Source organism: Amphibalanus amphitrite, unplaced genomic scaffold (genome assembly GCF_019059575.1).
Source record: "Amphibalanus amphitrite isolate SeventyFive unplaced genomic scaffold, NRLGWU_Aamphi_draft 000519F_arrow, whole genome shotgun sequence".
NCBI classification, from domain to species: domain Eukaryota; kingdom Metazoa; phylum Arthropoda; class Thecostraca; order Balanomorpha; family Balanidae; genus Amphibalanus; species Amphibalanus amphitrite.
The window spans coordinates 234,332-256,333 of record NW_024882013.1 but is presented as its reverse complement, the minus strand read 5'-3'; the positions used below and the strand labels follow the sequence as shown (position 1 = coordinate 256,333).

Genomic DNA, 22,002 nt, shown 5'->3' with positions numbered 1-22,002 from the left:
TCGCCGCCGCGCCGCGCCGCCGTCTGCCACAGATGGCTGCCCCGGGCGGCGCACGGAGGGCCGGGGGGCATCGCCGCCGACCAGCCCGACTCACTGGGGTCGGGGGCGCCGGCCGACGCCCCCAGCTCGGCGCCCAGGCCCGCCCCACCGCCGCACGCCCCGGGCGCCGCCGGGGCGCCGCCACCGCCGCGTGCGGCCGCCCCCAGCTGCTCAGCCATCACCAACGACACGAGATCAACGGCCGACTTGACCCGGCGCGGTGCCGACAGCTGGGTGCCGGCAGGGGTCATTAGGGACAACTGACGTCGACAGCTCGGGGACGTTGCCGGCTCCTCTTCAGTGGAGTTCATCCGCGAGTTCTGCCGGCGAGAGACGGACCGGAACGGGTCAGAGAACGGGGAGGTCATGGGTTGGGTCAGAGGTGAGGTCAGGAGCCAGGTCAAGGGTCAGGTCAGGGGAAGGTAAGATGCGGTCAAGACTCAGCTCAGGGGTTGGGTCATAGACCAGGTCAGAGGTTAGGTTAGAGGTGAAGTCAGTGGCCAGGTAAAGAGTTAGGTCAGTGGTCAATGCTCATGTCCGAGCGTTTATGTCTTAGGTTAGGCTAATTTTTGCTGTAATGTACGTCCGTACTCGCACCTGCATATCAGCTATACGATGGTTCAAGTGCATCTGCCTTTGACATAGGTTAGACATATGCATTCCTAATTCAGTTTACAAGTTATTGATATGGCCTTTGAAACTCCTGCAGAATTGAGTGTAGACTGAAAAGTAATATGGATTAACCCATTTGTCATCGTTTGACCGTGACCTTTTGGAGAGGCTAGGGGAATCTTCCTTAATTGAGTGGAGATGAGAGAGGCAGGATTGTTTCCAAAGCCTGAACAACGACCTTTTGCAGAAGTTTTAAGGAAAGCCCATTCGATGGCTGCTGAGACACCTGATAACTTAGTTGCTAGAAAGGTCAATCCAATTCAATAAGAAGTACGTTAGCTTCTGTGTGAGATAAGGTCATGCCCGTCAGCCACATAAGGATTCACGTTTAGTTTATATATCTGCTGGGAGTGTGAGATAAGCGGTGGCGTCTTTGAACTTTGTGATTGTATTCAATGCTTTGTAGGACGTAACATTTAGCTTTGAATCATCACGACACTGAAAGTTCAAGTCGCATGAAACGCATACGGAATATGTAACACGTTACTGCGGGATTGGATCATGACATGCTGGGGTTATGCATATATTGTCATGCATGTTGACATTGCATAATGCATATTAGTGTATATGTTGCAGGCACTTTAGAAAATCAGTCATTTTGTAAAATGCCTAGGCATTTTGCAAAATGCCTGATTCTCCAGGCTTTTTGCAAAAAGCCTAGGCATTTTACAAAATGACTGACTCTCCAGTCATTTTGCAAAATGCCTAGGCATTTTACAAAGTCATTTTGCAAAATGCCTAGGCATTTTACAAAATACCTAGCCATTTTACAAAATGACTGAGCAGCGTGTTGTAGATACGAGTACCTAATTATATACGTTTTGGTAGCGTGTAGGTGGACCGAGGAGTCCATCATTATGACCAGAGGAGTCCAGCAGTGGGAAGTCCATACCTGCCTCTATTTTGAGAAGTTCAGGCCCGCGACATTTCCAACCCCCACGTCAGCGAGGCTGCTGGATTTAAAATGATCGATCTGGAGCGTCAACAAACGACTGGCCCTATGCCGGCCTGTATCTGTAAAACTATTAGAGGTCGCGAGGATTCGATCCCACACACTTAGGCGTTAGTGTCTTCTGAAACCAACGCTCTAGTCCTACGCCAAGCGACCTGATGATTCTCCCGATGTGGGGCTTGATATTTTTAACTGGGACCATGTAAGTAGGTACTCAAAGCTGTCAAACAAAGACACAATCAAACAAAGACTACACTCATTCGTTTACATGTAATTGTACATCAACCGGGCCTGCCTATTGACTAGGGCCGGTCTCCGGCTGGTTTTGTTAGATCTAGTTTCAGGCAGAACATGAACGGCGTTGCTGTACCTAGGTACATGGGAGTTTTTACAGCGTTAACTAAACAATGCTTTATGCTACAGCCGAGTCTGCAACTCAACCTGGTCGTTACTCAGCATTGTCGTCATCACAGAGCTTCAAATCGATCAGCTACAGGCTGAACACGTACCTATAGGGTATAGGAAGACGTCCAAAAACTGTTGGCCATAGTATCTGTAGTGGGATCTACGTTCCATGCTGGTCAGGCATTTTGCAAAATGCGTAGTCATTTTGTAAAATGGCTAGCCATTTTGAAAAAAGCCTGGTTGCGTTCAGTCATTTTTCAAACAGCCGTCTTTTTGTAAAATGCCTAGGCATTTTACAAAATGACTGATTTTCTAAAGTGCCTGCAACATATATACGCTCATGCGTTGACCAGAAATACCGGCCCAGAAAATGTATTAACACCTGACCAATATTGCCCAAATGTACTTCCTTCGTTGAGCCATAACATTAGATTCAGCGCACGAACGGGTCACCAAGTTCTTGGAAACACTTTGCAGTGAACACAGTATCGGGAAGTAATTCCCACCGCCCTGTTGTGAGATTAATGGACGTCCCCAGTGCCCTACTGCGGTAGTAGCTTCATAGCCCTAAACTTGTCACAGACTTATGTGAAATTCAGAGCCAGGGAAGTGGCTCGAAACACTAGAATATTGATATCCACAGAACTTCGGAATCTTCTTAATGGCCAATGCATATATGTATGATAAATATATTTTAAATACGTAATATGAAGGTTAGGTATATGATGTACCAGGGGTGTAATTTTCTGAAAATGATTGTGGGTGCCAAGCTGTAGGGGTGCCACGCCGTTTTGAGACGCAATGGATATTCTTTTTGTGGGAGCCTAAATTAACACCGAATTTGATAACATTATTGCTAGCCGAAGGGCGCTGTGTCGTGACATGTCTGACTAAGCAAATACACGGTTAAAAGTGTAAAGTGACCGGAAGGGCGTGAAAAAATATAGAGGGACTTCATCCAGTAGTAGGGGCGCCAAATGTAGGGGCGCCAGACGGTTACGAGGGCGTAGTGAGACCATGAAAAGGGCGCCATTCTTCTATAAGGGCGTCGAGTGATTGAAAACGTTATATGGTCCAGGGGCGCTGAGAGACCAGAAGGGCGTCTACAGTCAGTAGTGCTAAGTTGGTGAGGAAATAGGGGCGCCAGACGGTTACGAGGGCGCCGTGAGACCATGAAAAGGGGCCCCATTCTCCTAGAAGGGCGCCGAGTGATTGAAAACCCTTTGCGGTCCAGTGGCGCTGAGAGGCCAGAAGGGCGCCGAACAGTCGAGGGATGCGGCGCGGTGCTGTCAAAAGGGCGCCATTCTCCCAGAAGGGCGCCGAGTGATTAACCCGCGTCCCAGTGGCGGTCTCGGCCAACTTCACCCTAGTGGGGGGGGGGGGGGCATATGTTACCACCCACCTCTAACTCAAAAACTAAGAGGGCTAGAAAGACGCGGTAAAAAGCAGTCGATAGCTCTCAATGCGTACGTTTGAAAGTATTTCGGCCATTTTTCATCTTAGAGCAATATTGGGGTCACCATAGGTAATCAAAGGTCAAAATTTGCCAATTGTCATTACATTTTTCAGAAAACATGCCGTTATCTCAGGAACTATGGTAGCTAGAAAAACGCATGGAAAAGCAATCGATAGTTTTTAAACTCTTCTTTTGATAAGGTTATCATCAAAATTGACCTCAGGTCAACTGTTTAGCCTCCAGAGGGCAAAAACTCCAAAAATAGTGTTTTTACGAAAAGTGTTTTTCGGCAATAACTTTCGACTACAAAAAGCCACGACATTTATATTGCCAGAATCGTGTTCCTCTCGCCGAGATGCGTCGAATGAACTATAATTTGACCTTGAAAGGTCAACTTGAAAATTTGACCTCAGGTCAAGGTCATGACCTGACCGGAAAAGGTCATGTTGCATATCAGTCGATGCGTCTCAACAAGACAAACACAATGCGGCCATTCCCAGCGTTCTAGCTCTTTCCAATCGCGAGTTTTTGGCAAAAATCTGTTTGTAGCCTCAAATGACCTCGGATGACCTTTCTAGAGGCTATCAGCAAAAATGACACCTTGGTCACCACGGGTGGTCCAAATCATTGTGATTCTGAAATATTCGGACTGTTCCTATGCGTACACACGGATCTAGAGGCATTTTCATTTTTCTCCATTGACTTGTAATGGAAAGGTCACGCCATTGACCTGACCTTAGGTCACGGATATAAAAAAAAAATCCGAGATATACAAATTGTAGGCGCCCATAACATCATGCAATCCACCAAGTTTAAAACCTTTCTGACAAACACTGCAGGCTGGACATGATTGCAAACTTTTTTAGGCTTGGTCAGTATATTGACCTGGTGACCTGACCTGACATGACCTGGGGTCAAAAATTTCACACAATGTCCAAAATTGATGTACCAAAAGCTACCCCAAGCGGCGCGGCGCTACGCGCCGCGGTTTTTTATTTACACGCAAAAAACGCGACAGGGTGGTAACATATGCCCCCCCCCCCCACACTGGGGCGAAGGTTAAAAACGCTATATTATCCAGGAGCGCGAGACGGTCAGGAGGACGCCGTTACAGCATGCAAAGGGTGCCGTGCTCTCGAAAGGACGCTTGTAAAATACTTGTGGGTGCATCTTCATCATTTGGGGTAGGGGGGCATAATTCAGGATTGTGGGTGCATTTGCCCCCACAAAGAGATATAAAATTTCACTCCTGTGATGTACATCAAAAGAACTGAAAAGTGATAGATATCAACAGTGTCAGGTCGAAAAAGGTTGAAAATGTCAATTCAACATATAACGACACTGTATAACCTAATCTACCGTCTGAGTGTATTTACTGTCACTTCGTCATGGTTCGTGGTGATTTTTCTGTTTCTATGACTCTTTGCGAACAACTTGATTTACCAAATGGTGTAAATCCGGCACCCATAATACCCAGGAGATGACTGAGTGTTCATCTCCCCACATTTAATCGGAACCTCGGGAGATCCAGCAACTACAAGGAACTGTATTCTGTTTCTCTGCATACAAATATCAGTGATTTTCTCTTAGCCGCACTCGAGAGCTACCTACTTCGTGGCGAGACTGAGACTGATGTAAATGCTTGCAACTGCCCTCCAAGGCCGGCTAACAACCTATTTAGCTCAACAGCCTCCTATCTAACCCAAAAATGTGGTTTACTTTTGAGTGAACTAGGGGCCTATCTAAAATAATTGCATATGAGTCTCAACTTCAGAAATGGTTTGTATTGCACACTGGTGAGTCTTTTATACTAATGCTTCCAGCGTTGTATTTTCGAGGCACGCCAAACTTGTCGAGTAGGTAGTTTCTCGGCTGGCTCGAATGGCATACAATCAGCAGCTACTGGAGGACCATTTCACTCCGAACTTTAAAGCCGTGGCCGGTGTCAACTTCTTTCTCTGAAGGTTTGATTGAAATGAATTGACCGGCACCGTATTTAAGAGACACAGTCTTATCGATGCATTAGACATGAATGGCGATTCAATAAAAATGCACCCCATGAACGCTCCTGCTAGGTAAATGTCAAGCAATAACTAAAACTGATGTTCTAGGGCTCTAGTTCCTTTCATTTATTAGTTGGTAGTTTTGAACTTTTTCTGGAGAGGCTTCAAACAAGCTTTTAGTTAGCAATAGTGTGAAGTCGTCTTAACATGCTTCTGTAAAGCGCGTGCTCGTGACTTGCGAATACAAATCAAATGACATATTTGAAAAGGCAAGTAGGGTGAAGTCGTATAAGAGTACGCACTTAGTGGATTTTTTGCTCTCGTTTGTTAAATATTTGAAAGAAAGAAATCGCAAACATAGCATATTAAAGTTCATTGAATTCGCCATCAACCCATGATGCAACGATCCTTCAGCGTAAATGGAAGTGGTCTAAAACTGACGTTTTCTGAACCGCTGCTGTTGCGTACTCTTACCACATGGGGTGTGTAAGAGTACGCACACCATGAGGGTGGAGTACGCAAGCATATAAACACGCACCTATAGACAGCTTTTACTGTCCAAATGCTTAACATCAAACTTAGAAGACATTTAATTTAATTCTAGTATCAAAAAAGAAAAAAAACATAAAATAAATCTTGCATATCTATAAATTAAGAAATAATCAAGTCATGTGACTCTAAAAATGTACAAGCAAAAGGGAGAATAAATCGTATTTAGAAGAATTTCGGGTACTCATCTGCCTCACAGTGCTCCATTGATGATATACCTACAAAACAAACGTCATTGAGCGATATATCAATAATTTGATATTTCTGTATAGGGTGAAGTCGTATAAGAGTACGCACTTAGTGGATTTCTTGCTCTCATTTGTTTAACCCTCGCCCGCACATGCCATTTTCCCATCCTAGAACGCACATGGGGGGGGGGGGGTGGTTGCCACCCCCCCCCCCCGCGCCATTTCGTTCCTGTTGGAGATAGAGCTTAGCAGTAAAAACCAAAAAGATTCTTTGGGAAGAGACGAATCCAATGATACCCAGTTTTACCTTCTCAGGTCAGTCATTGACCTTCCAGGTCAGGTCAAACTAAAAAATGTTGCTGTTTTGGGTCACCGTTGGATATCAAGTGTGCTGCTTATCAAATACCGATGACGATGCTGTTTTCTGGTGCCAAGCCAGCTAGAACCTCTTTGTCACACTATCCGACCAGAATTTTGCTGCTGAGGTCATTTCAGGTCAAGTTAGGTCAAGGTCATTTATATGTGTTTGTATGTCTGTGTGTGTCTGTGTGTATACTGATGTGTGCACCGATTGTTTTTGGGTCCATATCACATGAAATCATGATCTGAGAAGCTTTTACCAAAAATGCAGTCAAAAAACTTCACAAAAAGTAAATTCAGCTTGCCTAAAACGCAATTATCTTAGATGACCTAGGTTGACCTTGACCCTGACCTTGACCCCTGTACATCGTCGAACAACATGTTTCATGATAGGTGGGAGGTAAGACTGGCAAAAAAGGCCGAAATCAGGGTGTCAAAAGCTCACAAGGCCCATGGCAAACGCAAGATGTTGAGAATTGGCCATTTGGGTCATGACATGACCTGAAAAACAAGGTCATATCTCCGAAACCAAAAATTACAAAAACTTGAAATTTTCAGTGGACATCAAGAAAGGATGGACGAGCAGCTATACGAAAAATCAGCCTTCTAGCTCTAAAAATGTTGAGTGCAGAGCAGAAAGACTGCCTGGGGGGGGGGGGGTGGCAACCACCCCCCCATGTGCGGGCGAGGGTTAATATTTGAAGGAAAGAAATCGCAAATAGGGAATATTAAAGTTCATTGAATTAGCCATCAACCCATGGGGCAACGATCCTTCAGCGTAAATGGAAGTGGTCTAAAACTGACATTTTCTGAACCGTTGCACTTGCGTACTCTTACCATATGGGGTGTGTAAGAGTACGCACGCCAGGCGGGTGGAGTACGCAAGCATATGAACACACACCTATGCAGCTTGCACTGTCCAAATGCTTAACTTCAAACTCAGAAGGCATTTAAGGTAATTCTAGTTTCCAAAAAGAAAAACATAATATAAATCTTTCAAGTCTATAAATCAGGAAATAATCATGTCGTGTGTTTCTTAAAAAATGCACAATCAAAAAGGAGAAGAATAACTCGTATTTGGAAGAATTTCGGGTACGCATCTGCATCACAGTGCTCCATTGATGATATACCTACAAAACAAACGTCATTGAGCGATAGATTAATAATTCTATATTTCTGTATATTCGATTTAATGTATAATTCTGCGTACTCTTACCCTCCTGAACAGTGCGTCCTCTTACCGTACATGCATTTCGCGCACAAAACAACCCCGAAACGTTGTGCAAAACTTCGCAAACAGAATATTGCACTGTACAGTATTTCCCCAGATAACCTCACAAGTTTCCCACAACAATCACGGAAATGTACCTTATCTCAACTGTCAAGTATCAAAATTATTGTACCATACCAAAATAATATCATAACGCTCGAAAATAATATTCATCGCCTTAAACTCAACAGCGTCGCCGCTCAACGCCCACGTTCCGTTGGTGACATGCACGCACTGGCGGCTTCATGTCACTTCATGAACTTGACAAACCCGCGTTGCTAAGCAACCGAAACAGCTGATGCGTACTCTTATCGCCCGCGTACTCTTACCCGCCCTTACCCTATTCGATATAATGTATAATTCTGCGTACTCTTACCCTCATGAACAGTGCGTACTCTTACCCTACATGCAATTCGCGCACAAAACAACCCCGAAACATTGTGTAAAACTTCACAAACAGAAAATTGCACTGCACAGTATTTCACCAGAAAACCTCACACGTTTCCCACAACAATCACGAAAATGTACCTTATCTCAACTGCCAAGTATCAAAATTATTGTACCATACCATAATAATATCATAACGCTTCAAAATAATATTCATCGCCTTAAACTCAACAGCGTCGCCGCACAACGTCCACGTTCCGTTGGTGACAAACACGTACTGGCGGCTTCATGTCACTTCATGAACTCGACAAAACCGCGTTGCTAGGCAACCGAAACAGCTGATGCGTACTATTATCGCCCGCGTCCTCTTACCCGCCCTTACCCTACTTGATCTATGCCTAATTTTTATTCTGTCATGTGACAAACCATGATTCCTAGCAAGTTTTCCCCAAGTCAATGCAGAACAAGAGTATTTAACGTAAAAAGGGCACTTAACCAAATTTCAGTCCGATGGAAACTCTAGAGCACATTTGAACTGTTTCCCACATAAAGTACATCTTTAACTGCGCTGCTTTTGGGAAGCGACAAGGTCAAGCCCCAGAAGACCGTCGTAAACCGGCATTGTGCCCCGCACATGGTGCAGTAAATGTCCAAATGGTCTCGGCTGATCGCATGTAGACCGAGCGGAGAAAACCATCGGAACTGCGTCACGCCCGTCATGGAGCAGCCGATGGTCCAGCGTAATGATCCAACACAACATAAGAACTCTCCAACATCAAACATAACAATAACACTACACGAGCGCAGCGGTCTGGCACAGGCCATATCGGGCCAGGCTTCTTAGGCTGTTTTATGGTCTGATACATTCTGAAGTTCAGATGAGTGCACTGAAGCTTGGAGATGGAATGCGGCTGTAAGCGCTGAAGACTGTATAGTTGCTGAAATATAGACGGAAGAGCGAAAACTAATTAAAAAAATCACTATGTTTCAAAAATCCAGTTGGCGTCAACTGCCTGCTGACCAGATGTCACAAACTGGGATTTGAACATTTACAAGTCGGCTTCATTTGGGGCGTCTCTTTTAACCCGCGCCCCAGTGGCGGTCTCAGCCAACTTCGCATAGTGGGGGGGGGGGGGGGTATATGTTACCATCCACCTGTAACTCAGGAAAAAAAAACTAAGAGGGCTAGAAAGACGCGGTAAAAAGCAGTCGATAGCTCTCAATGCGTACGTTTGAAAGTAGTTTAGCTATTTTTCATCTTAGAGCAACATTGGGGTCACCAGAGGTCATCAAAGGTCAAAATTTGCCCAATGTCATTATATTTTTTTCAGAATGCCTTACATCTAGATCATAATTAGTTTGCCGTAGCCTGAAACTTTGAAAGCATCCCATGTAATCATGCTGTATTCATGGGAACCACCATCCTCATGTATCGGACCTGTGACGCTGATATGGAAACCTACATGTATGGAGACCAATATGGAAACCTTAAGAGCTGTGAAAAGATCCCCGTGTGTCTACACGGACTGATTGACTCTGCCATTGACTTCTACAGAGGTCTATAGAAACCTATAGAGCTCCACATGTAGATATTACGGTCTATAGCTCTCTTCACTGAACAGCAGTGGCTCTAACGCACTCCAGAGCTGTAGCCAGTAGTCACTCGGAACTGTACCTACAGCGAACTCCGGAAGCCATGTTCTATAGGTCCGTTGGAAGAGACACCAACCGAGGCAACGAGATCGATACAGGGGTGTGGGTGGGACTCATCAGTCTCAAGCGGAGGTCACTTTGGCACGGGCTTTGCGATGAACATTTGGTCCATCATTATATGTTCTTATTTTACAATGGTTTATGTTAGTTGGCTTCTGTCTGAACTAGAAAATTGCAAATTATATCACAATCACGCGATAGGTATAAAACATCATATTTTCCTATAATTACTCATTTTCTTTGGTTCACAAAATGCGAAAAAAGAAATATGTGATCAACTCGAGGCTAACAAAGCCGTATTTTCCATTCTGCGGTTTTTTCCTTGTATGGTTTTATTGAAAGGGATATCATAAACACAATGAGAGAGCATAGGTTTGATTTAGCGTAACTCGGCAACGCAAACCGACAAATGGACCCATATCTTAAACGATCAAGCGAGAAACATACCTGCACTGTCATTGGCGTTTCTGCTCCAAGTGTCGCCAGCTTGTAGGGCAGACAGGGCTCCAGCATCCGGATCTTGCCCCAGCGGTTGATGAAGAGAGCGATAGCCGCCACCCAGAGGAGCAGCACAAGCAGCACCAGGCACACCTCCTCGGCCGTGAAGAGCCGCCGCGCCTCCACCGGGCTGACATCTGCACAACAAACACAAACACACCACCCTCAGAGAAACGCTGAGCCCGTGTTTGGAGTCGCTGTGTGGAAGGATGCGCACTATGCCGATTATTTGATTTAGGCAGCTGTTATTTGATTTGGGCTGTTTTGAAATGGAAGGTCTGCGGACGGTTACAATGCATTTACGTTTCTGTTAGTAAGAATTTCCCTGTGGAAATAAACGACAAGTGTCTACGGCTGCGAGCGTCGGCTATGGTATGGAAAACCGTTTCTCTGTGTTTGTGTTCGAAATTGACAGAGGCAGGGAAACCGTGAAAAGAACACTGAGTGTAAATGGATGATGTTGATGTTACAAGACAGGTGGCATTCGGCGTATGTGGTGTTACTTCCACGGACATCATACGCTGTTGATTGAAGATGCATACCTACAGATGCTTAAATGTTTAACCGAATGCATTTATTTTTCAATAATATCGTAATCTGAGTCCCTGGATGGATGGTCTGGTTCACAATGCTTGCATAAATAACTACCACAAAACGTAAGCGATGTTTTTCTCCAATGTGCTGCCTGTCGACGATAGCACTCAGGGAAAATTGTCGAAATCCCCACCCGCTTATCATCTCTCTGGCCAATGGTCATAGGCTCGAGTGAGGAGCAGAGCATGTCTCCTAAGCACTTGGCCCGCAGGCGACAGACGATCGGAACGCTGGCGCCACACTGCGCCATTTACTGCAGCCAAGTGCCGGGCCAGCAGCCGAACCCAAGGTCGTGCTCGTATATCCGTGAGGCCGGGGTACATAAAAAGCCGACCATTGGCTGTGCTGATAGTCTGGTTTCGCTCTGGCCACGGCTTTGATCCGCCTTCAGTCGCAGCCTGCCAGTGTCCAGCCAGAGCACAGCACAAGTCCGTCGTTTTCAACATGTCCAGCACCTGGTTCAGCATTCTACTCTGCTTGGCGCTGCTGCTGGAGTTCTGCCTCGGGCCAGTGTTGGCTCAGTTTTCTGAGGGCTGCTTCTCCTACGAGCTTAATGTCACGCTGAGTGAGGGCGAGCAGAGGATGCTGCCCGACTGCGGTGGCATGATCACCTGCTCAGACCAGTACGGTCTACAGGTGGATCGGTGTGCCGACGCCGAGACCAACGCCTGCCACCGGCAGGATCCACCCACCGCGCCCAGCGCACCATTTCCTCTCTGCTGTCCACGCCTCACTTGCCAGCAGTGCTACTCACCGGAACACGAACGCTACTTCGGGCCCGGCGAGCAGTGGACGGGGCCCAACTGTGTGCTCCACCACTGCCGTGTGTCTCCCTCTGGAATCGTGGACGTGGTGCGCCGCACGTGCAGTCGGCCCGGCCCGCCGCCGGCGCACCCCGACTGTGTGCTGATGGGTCAGGACATAGTGCGAGGAGAGCACCCGCTCTGCTGCGCTCACTACCGCTGCAGGCACCATTGTCTGCTGAACGGAGAGTGGAGCCCCAAAGAGCTGCTGGCCTCCGCCAACGCCTGCGCCGCTGGGGAGGCGTTCCGTCCCATAGCGTATGGTGGGTAACTGGACGACATTGAGGACTAAAGTGAGAGCTAATTAACTCAGAGTGACAGAGTGACTAACTCAGAGTGACCAAGCGCAGACGAGAATGACCCCGAGTGAGAAGGAAGAAGACAAAATATAACCTTTAACATACTGAGTGAACTGTTGGAAGACTAAGTGGCCTAAACGACTTGACGAAACTAACCCTGAGTGGCCCAGGCGGCCATGGGTGACTTGATGAATGATTTTGTAGCTAATATGGAAGAAGACTGAATGGTCTGAATGGTGACCTGTTATAGGATTGAATGACCTTAGTTACTTACAGGGTAGCGGAGAAACCCGAGTGTCCCTGAGTGACCTGGGTGACTGAGTGACACTAAGTGGCCTGAAGACTCGGGCGACATCAAATGACCCGTGGAGAAAACAGCCCTCTATTGATCGGCTGCAACTGTGTGGCTGCTGACTGCCTTGTGGGACGGTGCTCAACGGTCCTAGCGATCCGAGTCCCAGTGCCACAGAGTGCCTAATTTAGGAGATTGAGTGATATATTAGTTACTGATGTATTCGCCTCTACTCGAATAAACGCTTACACGAGTGCTTATATAGCTCTTGCACCGTTTTTGCGAGAAGCTTCTCTGTATATTCATACAACGCAGACTAACAAGAAAAAACTTCCTAGCTCATTTCCTGTTTCCGCAGCTCCGATGTAAATCACTTCCTACACATTAGGATCCCTATCGATGACCGTCCATTAGCTAAAAACAAAGTCGATATCATTTGAGCGGCATCACCGCCACTGACCTCTGCTGTCGCTGAGGGGCGCCTCTGTGCGCACATCCTGCTGGCTCGTGATGCAGCCGCACTCTTCCAGGCTGACGGAGGTCTCCACGGTCGTCCAAAGTCAGGTCACCGGACAGGTCAACTGGAGTACCCCAGGGCAGTCTCCACGAGCACTGGAACAAGAGAAGAATTATGAATGAACAAGAAGTTTTGTGATTAGAGGAAAGCAAATACAAGAGTCGAGCTAAACAAACAGGCACAGTGATGCCTTTTTAGTGTCATCGATTGGCATCTTTGTGTGTTCAGTGCAGCGCAGTGGCACCCACTGCGTCTGTGTCGCCTGGTGGGATCGATACTCGAATCTCGGCCCTGTGGGGAAACAAAGCTCTCGTAATTTCGGAGAAATGATCCGTCACTCCATCAAAGTTCGGGTCCATGATTTTTTGAAGGTCACGTCCGCGGCTTTGGCAAAGTTATTTACACTAGGGTCAGGTGCTGTGCTTTCAGATTCACTTAACTTCATGAAACTTCACGCTCTTCATAAACACCCTCTTCTCAGAACTAAGTAAACTTGAAGTATTCCTGAGTTAGCTCTTTGTATTGAATTTTCACGTTTTTACCTCTCCTCTTGGAGGCTTGCTTAATATCTTGTGATGTGAGAGTCATTTGGCACCCATCTGATGGCCCCCGAGAACTGCTTTGGGTGTGAGCACCTACAATCTCAGTCTATTTATTTTGACATAAAACTGACTCAACGTTGGGTGTCAGCCAACCGGCAAAACCGGTAATTGTTCTATCGATCAGCGCTAGGCAGCGCTGTTACTGTCTGATCAGCAATGCATGTACTGCAGTTTTCCTTCTGAAAGACCCTTATTTTCTCGTCAGTCCGTAACCATGCCTCCCGTCAAGCGCAGAAAGAACATTGATCTTCAAAAATGGCATTTGACCTCAAATACGGAAAGTTTGGCGGGTCAGTAGCAATGCGGTTGTGTGACTTTAGCCTCACACTCTGCCATAAAGGTGGGTACTTAGGTGATGAACAACACTTCTAAAACATTTTGACAGTATTTTTGGTCATTATAATTTATCATTTATTCTCTCCTGTGAACTGCTCCTACTACCTTTTAAACAGAGAAGGATTTCTTCTATAAATAATATAACGAATCCTTCAAAGACACCCACGAGCCATCGCACGTTGTAGTGACCAGTCTTTTTCCTTGTCTCTCCCCACAGAACAAGGTGACGTGACGGCTGAGTTATTTATGTCTCACGGACAGGGCGGCTGACACGCTGTCGATTTCCTTTCGGATCACCACCGAGCAGACTGGGGGGACGGATGGAGGGCAGCGTGACAGCGTCTGACTATAGGGTGTTCAGAGGGAGGTGGTGCGGGGTGGAAGTAAAGGGCAGCGTGTCCTGTGTCACCGACAGCCGTCAGACGGATAACAGTGGACGAGGAGAGGCGCCACAGTTGAGGATGGGGATGCTAGAGGCGCAGTGATGAGCTGACTAACTAGTGGGGTCTATAGTTTTTTCCAACTGCGCCCAAACGGAAGTTATGAGTGAATCTCGTGAATTTAGGGAGACGGGCACGGGTTGAGTGAAGACAAACGCTTGGCAACAATGCGATTACAAAAAAAGAGGAAGAAAAACTTCAGTCAGTTGCAGGTCAGCTCAAAACCATAAATTTTATCATGAGTTGCTTCCAAGACTAGGCAGGAAAATTTGTTGGGCAAAATCTATCCATAGCGCATCTGTAGAGAGCTTAGATTGCGAAAGACTATTTTCGTGTAGTGCTTGAATCGTCGCAAAAAAGGCTGAGTTCAAGGGCAAAACTAAAGTCAGGCCACTTGGCCACTAGGCGTGGGAATATACTGGCGCATCTCCCGTTCCCGAAAAGAACAAGATGCGTCCATCTGCTTGGATGAAGTCCAATTAGTTTACCTATTTAGAAGAACCTGGTACTATTCAGTTCAGTGAGACTCACTTAGTTCATCGAACTGGGTCTTACAAAACAAGATACACTTCTCTCCGCCATCAGTGAAATTTGATTGCCTCTCTGACTTACTAATGGGCTCACCTTAGACTCACCATTTACGAGTACTCAGGTCTTCGTGTTTCACGTGGTATGTACCTTTGTATTAGGGTATACGGTCATATACCGGGTGGCCCAGAAAAAAACGTTCCGAACTTTGAAGGTCTATATATCAAATTCGAGTGCAAATAACGAGCCAAAATTTTCATTAAGTTTGCGTCATTTCTTTGCGCATTGGTATGCCAAATTACAACACTATACCATCATTTACAAGCTGGCAATCTTGAGCTGAAGTAAGCAAGACGTTTTTGCTTTTTTTGCCGATGTCAAACGATAGTGATGATTGGGTTAGACGTCCCATGTTATAAAAAAGAATAAAAAATAGAGCACGTGAATGAAAACAACATGTATTTTCTTATTTTAAATATTTTTGTCTCACTTATGTGCCAAATATTCAAATACTGAGCCGAAATGGTGCTCATGGATGCCATTCGTTTCAACACCAAATCATGTTTCGAGCAGGAGTGGCACAGTGCATGGATCACTGCTGATTACCCTCCTTTCAGTAGATCAAACAGTAAATCGACCGGATAAGGAAAACAAACTAAAGCAGACTGGTTCCTGTGCCAGAAGATCACAGAATAGCTTATAAAAAACAACATTGCCAGCAGATGACAAAAAAAAAAAACTGGTTAAAAAGTTACCTTTTCCAGGAATGTCAGCCAGAAAAGCATTTGAGCCACAAGATGGTTAGAAAACTGGAAACTTCTTCCGATGCCGCTGGCACAGAGCCATCGTGGTTGCCTGAGGGAATGTGTCATCCTGAGACCCGAACCATCAATGAGACTAGCTGCCAGTAGCAGTCATGGCTCTAGGCCGCGGTGCCGTGGGGTGAAAATGACCCGTTCACTCACATTTTTGAGTAAACATCGGAGCAAAAAAGTAATTTTTACATGGCATGCTTGAAACACGAACTGTTTAAAAAGTAATTTACCGAACAGCATGAAAATGACACCATTTACTGATAATGTGTGCCGCATAGACTATTCGAAGTTTCAATGTTGTATCTTAATCGCTTTCTGAGAAATAATGATTTAAAGTTGGGAACGTTTTTTCTGGGCCACCCGGTATTTTGCATACAGCCGTATGAATAATCATTACTTCGGAACACATTGAGTGGCTGTGGGACCCGTAAAACATGGGCAGTATTCGAAAACACTGGACAATATTTCCGGTGGGTTGTATTTAACTTTGTCCGTTTTGTTCGTAACAACGTATACGTCTAATGCTAATGTAGGCCGCCGCCAGCATCTCATTATGCGAAATGATCACCCGAAGTTTCGACCTCTCATCAGTGTAATGGTGCTCTCGAATGTCACGCATTGGTTCTTTATGATGACAGAAGCTCTCAGTCACACGCAAGGACGACATTAAGTAAATTTTGCGGGCGTTTGATCCTACCTGGCTCTCTTGTTGTGCGATTAGTTTGCTACGCATGCAGGACCTTACCCAGTAGTTGTTACATATATAGACATATACGAGTACGTCCGATTCCAACTGCTTTGTTCGTTTGCTATATGTTTTTGAACGTCGCCTTAGTTTCCAGCACTGATAATCCATCATGGCTGCCGCTGTTAATTTGTGTGTGAACATTTCAACACCTGATGCGATTAGCTCACCCATACATTATTCACTGCACACAATCGTGGGCCATTTTTCAAGAGAAATCGTTTGGCACTGCGCAGTGAAGGAGGAAATTGGGGGAAGGTGCGGGGTAGTCGACCAACAGAACCATCCGGTCGAGTTTTCTGCACCGTTCAGATCCATAGCTCTGGTTAATCGAGCGGAGTGGGAACCCGCTGAGGCGCGTCTAACTTGTTCCCACCGGCCGCCGGCCGCCAACGCTTACCGGTGTGGCGTGGGACGAACACCGTCTCGTAGCACCGCATCGGCACCATACACTCGCCATATACTCGCGGTTTTCGAAATTCGAACACGCATCCACATATCTTCTCAACTTGCGCAAGGTATTTTGTTTTCGGAGCAGGAAATTTGGGATAGGCTGAGTCAGGTCAGGTCTGGTCTTGACCTGGCCTTGACATCCACCATAATGCATGGGACAAGCAACATTTCACATGTTACACGTTTATAATCGCAAAAAAAAACTGGGAACGAACGGATTATGTGCGCTGGCATACGTAGAAACACAATTCTAGCCCGACATGGTCTCGATTGACAGGTCACACGTCAAATGTTATTTGTGCCGGGGTCATGAAGTTTGAAGAGTACGTGTTAACCCTCGCCGGACCTATTGGTTTTCTACATACGCGCCGGCCGAGGGGGGGGCGGGTACGACCCCCCCCCTCGCCGTTTCGCCCCTGGTGGAGCTAGCGCGTCGCGGAAAAAACGAGCGTGTGCGCCGTTACGAGACGCAGAGATTGGTACCCGATTTTAAGGTCCTAGGTCAACCGGTGACCTCTGAGGTCAGGTCAAGTGCCCCAAGGTACGGTTCAGTTTTTGGTGAATAACTTCGCAAAAAACGGCCGCAGAGCGCCGATTTTGGCAGCATCGTGTTCGTCTCGCTCAGGCGCGTCGAATGGTATACTTTTTGTCCGGGTCAGGTCAACTTGGGGTGTTGACCTCAGGTCAAGGTCAGGTCAGCACCCCCAGGCCACGAAGTTGGTCGAAAGAGGTCATGTCGCATATCATTCGATTCGGCAGGTCTTCCTGAGTCCAATGGTGGCTTTTCCGACTCGCTAGCTCAATTTGATCAAGAGTTATTGACGAAAAACTAATATGACCTTGATGACGTCATAAATGACGTCACGCAAGGTCAACATTGCAAAAGTGACGCATCTAACCTTGCAAGGAGTGCATCAAATCACGATTCTGTGTGCTTGAGATAGTTGGAGATCGTTCCCGGCGCCAGAATAGCAGTTTTCATTTTTCCCCATTGACTTATAATGGTGAGGTCACGAAAATGACCTGACCTCATATGACCTTTAGGAAAAATCCGAGATATACAAGTTGTGGGACTCATAATGGATACTAGATCCTGCAAGTTTCATTTCCCTGTGACATCTCCTCTGGCAGTGAGGGCGTTGCGAAGTTGCGACATCTGAAGGCCGTGCAGAGGTTCACTTATGACGTCATAGGTCAGTGACCTGACCTGACCCAAAAATGCGGTTGGTGTCAAAAGATGCGGCTTGGATCAAAGGTCAGGTATGCCAAGTTTCAGCTCTCTATCGCCAGCGTGTTCGGAGCTATCGCGAAAAAACCCTATGGGGGGGCGGCACCCGCCCCCCCCCCTCGGCCGGCGAGGGTTAAACTGATTGACTGGAGGGTACTGAAAGTTTCGTTGGATTGGCGGCTTTTCACATGAGTTATTTGCGAAACCCGAGGGGGTCCATCGGGGTCCAGGGGGTCCAGGGGTTTTCATTAAAATGCTAGAGTCGACTAACCTAATTACGATGAAATAAGAAAATCATTCAGTAAACTTTACTGGCAACGAATCTTACACCTTTTCTTGTGAACTATCCTATCTAAATCAAATAGTTATATTACGTATCAATATGTATTACGGAGCTTACAGCCGATTCATTGACACATGCTTTCATTTACTTTTATGTCTACCGTCATACATGATTACTTAGCGTTCGATCAGATTTGACCTTGCCTGTGTATCGATATAACCAAACAAGCATTTCTGCAGCGTGGATTGATGGACACTACCTGAACAAATATTGATAGTAGCCTAATGAACAAGCTTCCAGCCCGGGACCGTTATCAATATCTATGTGCTTGACGAACCGTTTGCACTGCCTGCCGTGATTTGGCCTGATTGTGCTGTCCCCTAGTTGCTAGGAGTAGTTGCATAATAAATTTATTGAAACTCTTTTGAGTCTACCGTATCTTAAATGCTCAGATAATAGGCTAAGACATTGTGGTGCAATGAACAGCTCAAATGTTTCAAGGCGGCAACTGATCGTATCGCTTCCTGGTTTATTTGTACAATGTAAGTAAGTACAAACATTGAACAGATTACAGACACTCTCGCGTGTTCAATCAGTTCCGTTTTTCGACACGAATGTAAATGTATGCGCATGATTCACTCGGAGGCACTGAACTCTGAAGAAAGTTGATTTTTTAAGCCATTGACATCTCAATGCCGTTATGACGGTGTATTTTAAACAATATATATTATCAAGTAAACCATTTGGTGATGACGGTCAGTAAAACAGCTCCAAATTGACGACAGTAGAGGCTACTAGTCTCACCTGCCAGGTATTGTCAATTACCGCTGGGTCAGTTCATAAGTCACATTCAAAGATGCAATAGAACCTCAAGCATCTCCGCCTGACCAAGTTCGTTCTCAGCTCTCAGCACTGCACGCTCCGTGGGGCACTCGACACTCTGCGGTCGCCAGCTCCCGCCTGTAACAGAAGACTCCCGTCTTCCCACTGTCACCCCTCGGACGGTCGGCGTCGGACTGACCGACGGCGACGGTGTGCCGACCGGGGGGGGGGAGGGGGCACGTCGGTGCCGACAGGGGCTGGATCGAGGAGGGGCGTACCTGGAAACGGGTGCAGACGTCCCCGGCTAATGAATTAGTAGATGAGTAGCAGCCGACCTGTCTGTAAGAGTTCAATGGTAACTAATATGGGACTGACTTGTGCGTGACTGGTGAATGGTGGGGTATAAGATGCATGATGAAATACGATATATAATGGACAGATGGCTGGATGACACATGAGTCTCACAGCTGAGAGACTAGCCATAAACGTATCATACGGTTTTAGGTCTAACCTTGCTTTATCAGTGCATTTGTGCTGTTACCATTGTAACAAAACGGAGGGTGCTATTTTTTTTGTACATCAATATGCATGTTTTTATACAAGAAATGCATTTGGCATGAGCATGACGCACTCCAAATGCGAGCAAGCACGGACATACAGAAGCTGGTATCCAGATGTGCATGCATAGTGAGTAAACGCGAGTGCTTGGCTATGAAGAAGTCGGTTTGAAAGATCGACCGTTGCCCGTAGGTAAAATTTATTATAGCGAATCATTGCTTATTAAGCGTGCACTTAATCCTCTTTTGATCTTATATCGTTTCTGTCTTGCATGACAAAGAATGCGCATCAGAGGTGGAGATCTCGGGGGGGGGGGTCAGGACCCCCCCCCCTGAAAACGAATTACTGCTATGTAAGTCAATGGTACTGCATTTTTTTTTTTATAAATTTTGTCCGAGCCTTTTGATGGGAAGGATTCACAAGGACAGAGCCACCGCTAAGCGAACCTTGTTGCGATGGCCCTGCCCTCTACCCTCCGATCGCGCAATTCCGATTCTATGGCACAATTTAGAGTCCAAAGTTTAACGTGCGCACAAAGCCGCGCACGGCCGGTCCCCTCGCTGACTTCGCCTGGCTACGGCCTGCCACCAACCGCAACCATACCTGTCAGGAGGCCCATAAATGTCGAGCGCCCGTCGCGCTTCGAACCCGGACTGTCATAACCGGGAACGCGTGCTCTCACCACGCGGAGTCCAACGCTCTAACCAACTGAGCTACGGGACCGGCTGAGCTACGGGACTGCATCCAGCCCGCCTCCTGCATCTGCCCGGCCTGGACCCCCCCCCCTGACATTTTGACAGATCACTGTTATGCGCATAAGCATTAGCGGAGGGAGATTCCTTCGCGTTGGTGTATGTGTGCTGCCATACGCGTCTGTGGCCAGCTGAGCTGGCACTCACTTGAGCTGTGTTGGTCGCGAGAGGAATACACGTGTGTGCGCAAGACGGACGACTCTTCGGATCCCTGAACCGTGAGGACCACTGTACAGATCACAACATGGCGCAGCCGACAGTAAAACCGAAATAACATACTTCGTAGATTTTACATATTTTGGAATGTGGTCTATGTTTGAGTGTCCGCCGTCTGGAACGTTCGCTCGGTGCCTCAATCGCCTGAGGCACTGAAGGCGCCAACCGTTGAAATGTCAAGCGTATAAGAAGTCGGTGTAACAGCGGCCGTAATGTCAGTGGCTGCTTGGTGGAGTGGTATGATGCCTGCCTGGTAGCGGGTAGGTCGCTGGTTCGAATCCCAGCGGGTCGCCTGGCCCTGTACGCGGGAGCAGCTTTTTCGCCCACCGACAATATCGCACTCTTCCTCTCGCAAGTCACAACCACAAGAGCGAGTGTTCCCACGACTCAAGTGACTGTAATCAAGACTCGACTCTTGTCTGTTTCCAGTTTGTCATGCCTCCAAAGAAGTCCCTCAGAAGAAGGAGAAACCATCGGCGGCATCTGGCGAGGAGTTTTTCCCAGAGTGGGTGGCCGCTCTCCTGGAGTCGCAGCGCCACCATGCGGAACGACAAGAACAGCGGTATGAGGAACAAGTTGAGCGGCTGGAGCGTCAACATCAGGAGCAGATTCAGCGTCTATCTCAGATTATCTCCCAATCCGCCAACCCCAGCACAGCTGGAGCCGACAGTGCTCCACCTGACGATGCTGCGGCGTCAGCCGCCCGTGCTGGCACCGGTGGAGCGGAAGGTCCTGCCGTGAGAGCAGCCCATCCGCCAGAAAAACTCAGCCGCGACATCTCACTGCGGACGTTCAAGAGCTGGCGTCAGGCCTGGAGGGACTACGCCACGCTCGCGAGACTCAACAAGCTGGCGCCACCTGAGCAGATCGCCTGTCTTCGCTCGTGTTTCACCGATGAAATGCGCGCCACACTGGAGCACGTCATCGGTGACGTCGACAGCAGCCCAGAGGATGTTCTCGACAAGGTCGAAAAATACCTCAGGAGTCAGCGGAACGTTGTCCTAGATCGGGTGCTCTTTGAAGAACGTCGCCAACAAGAAGGCGAATCATTTGACTGCTTCTTCATAGCACTGAAGGAACTAGCGGGAGAAGCCGAACTATGCAACCAGTGCATAGAGGACAGACTCACTACGCGCATCGTCTCTGGGATCCGTGATTCGGAGGCACGTCGACAGCTGCTCGCCATGAGACCGTTCCCGACACTCCAAGCTGCGGTGGATAAGTGTC

General features: G+C 47.1%; 1 long non-coding RNA gene across 1 annotated transcript; it reads right to left on the bottom strand.

The window, feature by feature from the left end:
• Positions 1-204: 204 nt before the first annotated feature.
• On the bottom strand, positions 205-19,420 carry LOC122393156. The gene is made up of 4 exons (XR_006258647.1): positions 19,232-19,420; positions 12,941-13,092; positions 10,442-10,629; positions 205-359 (listed from the first exon to the last, which is right to left on the bottom strand). It is a non-coding gene; the product is annotated as an uncharacterized LOC122393156 (long non-coding RNA).
• Between the last annotated feature and the right edge of the window lie 2,582 nt (positions 19,421-22,002).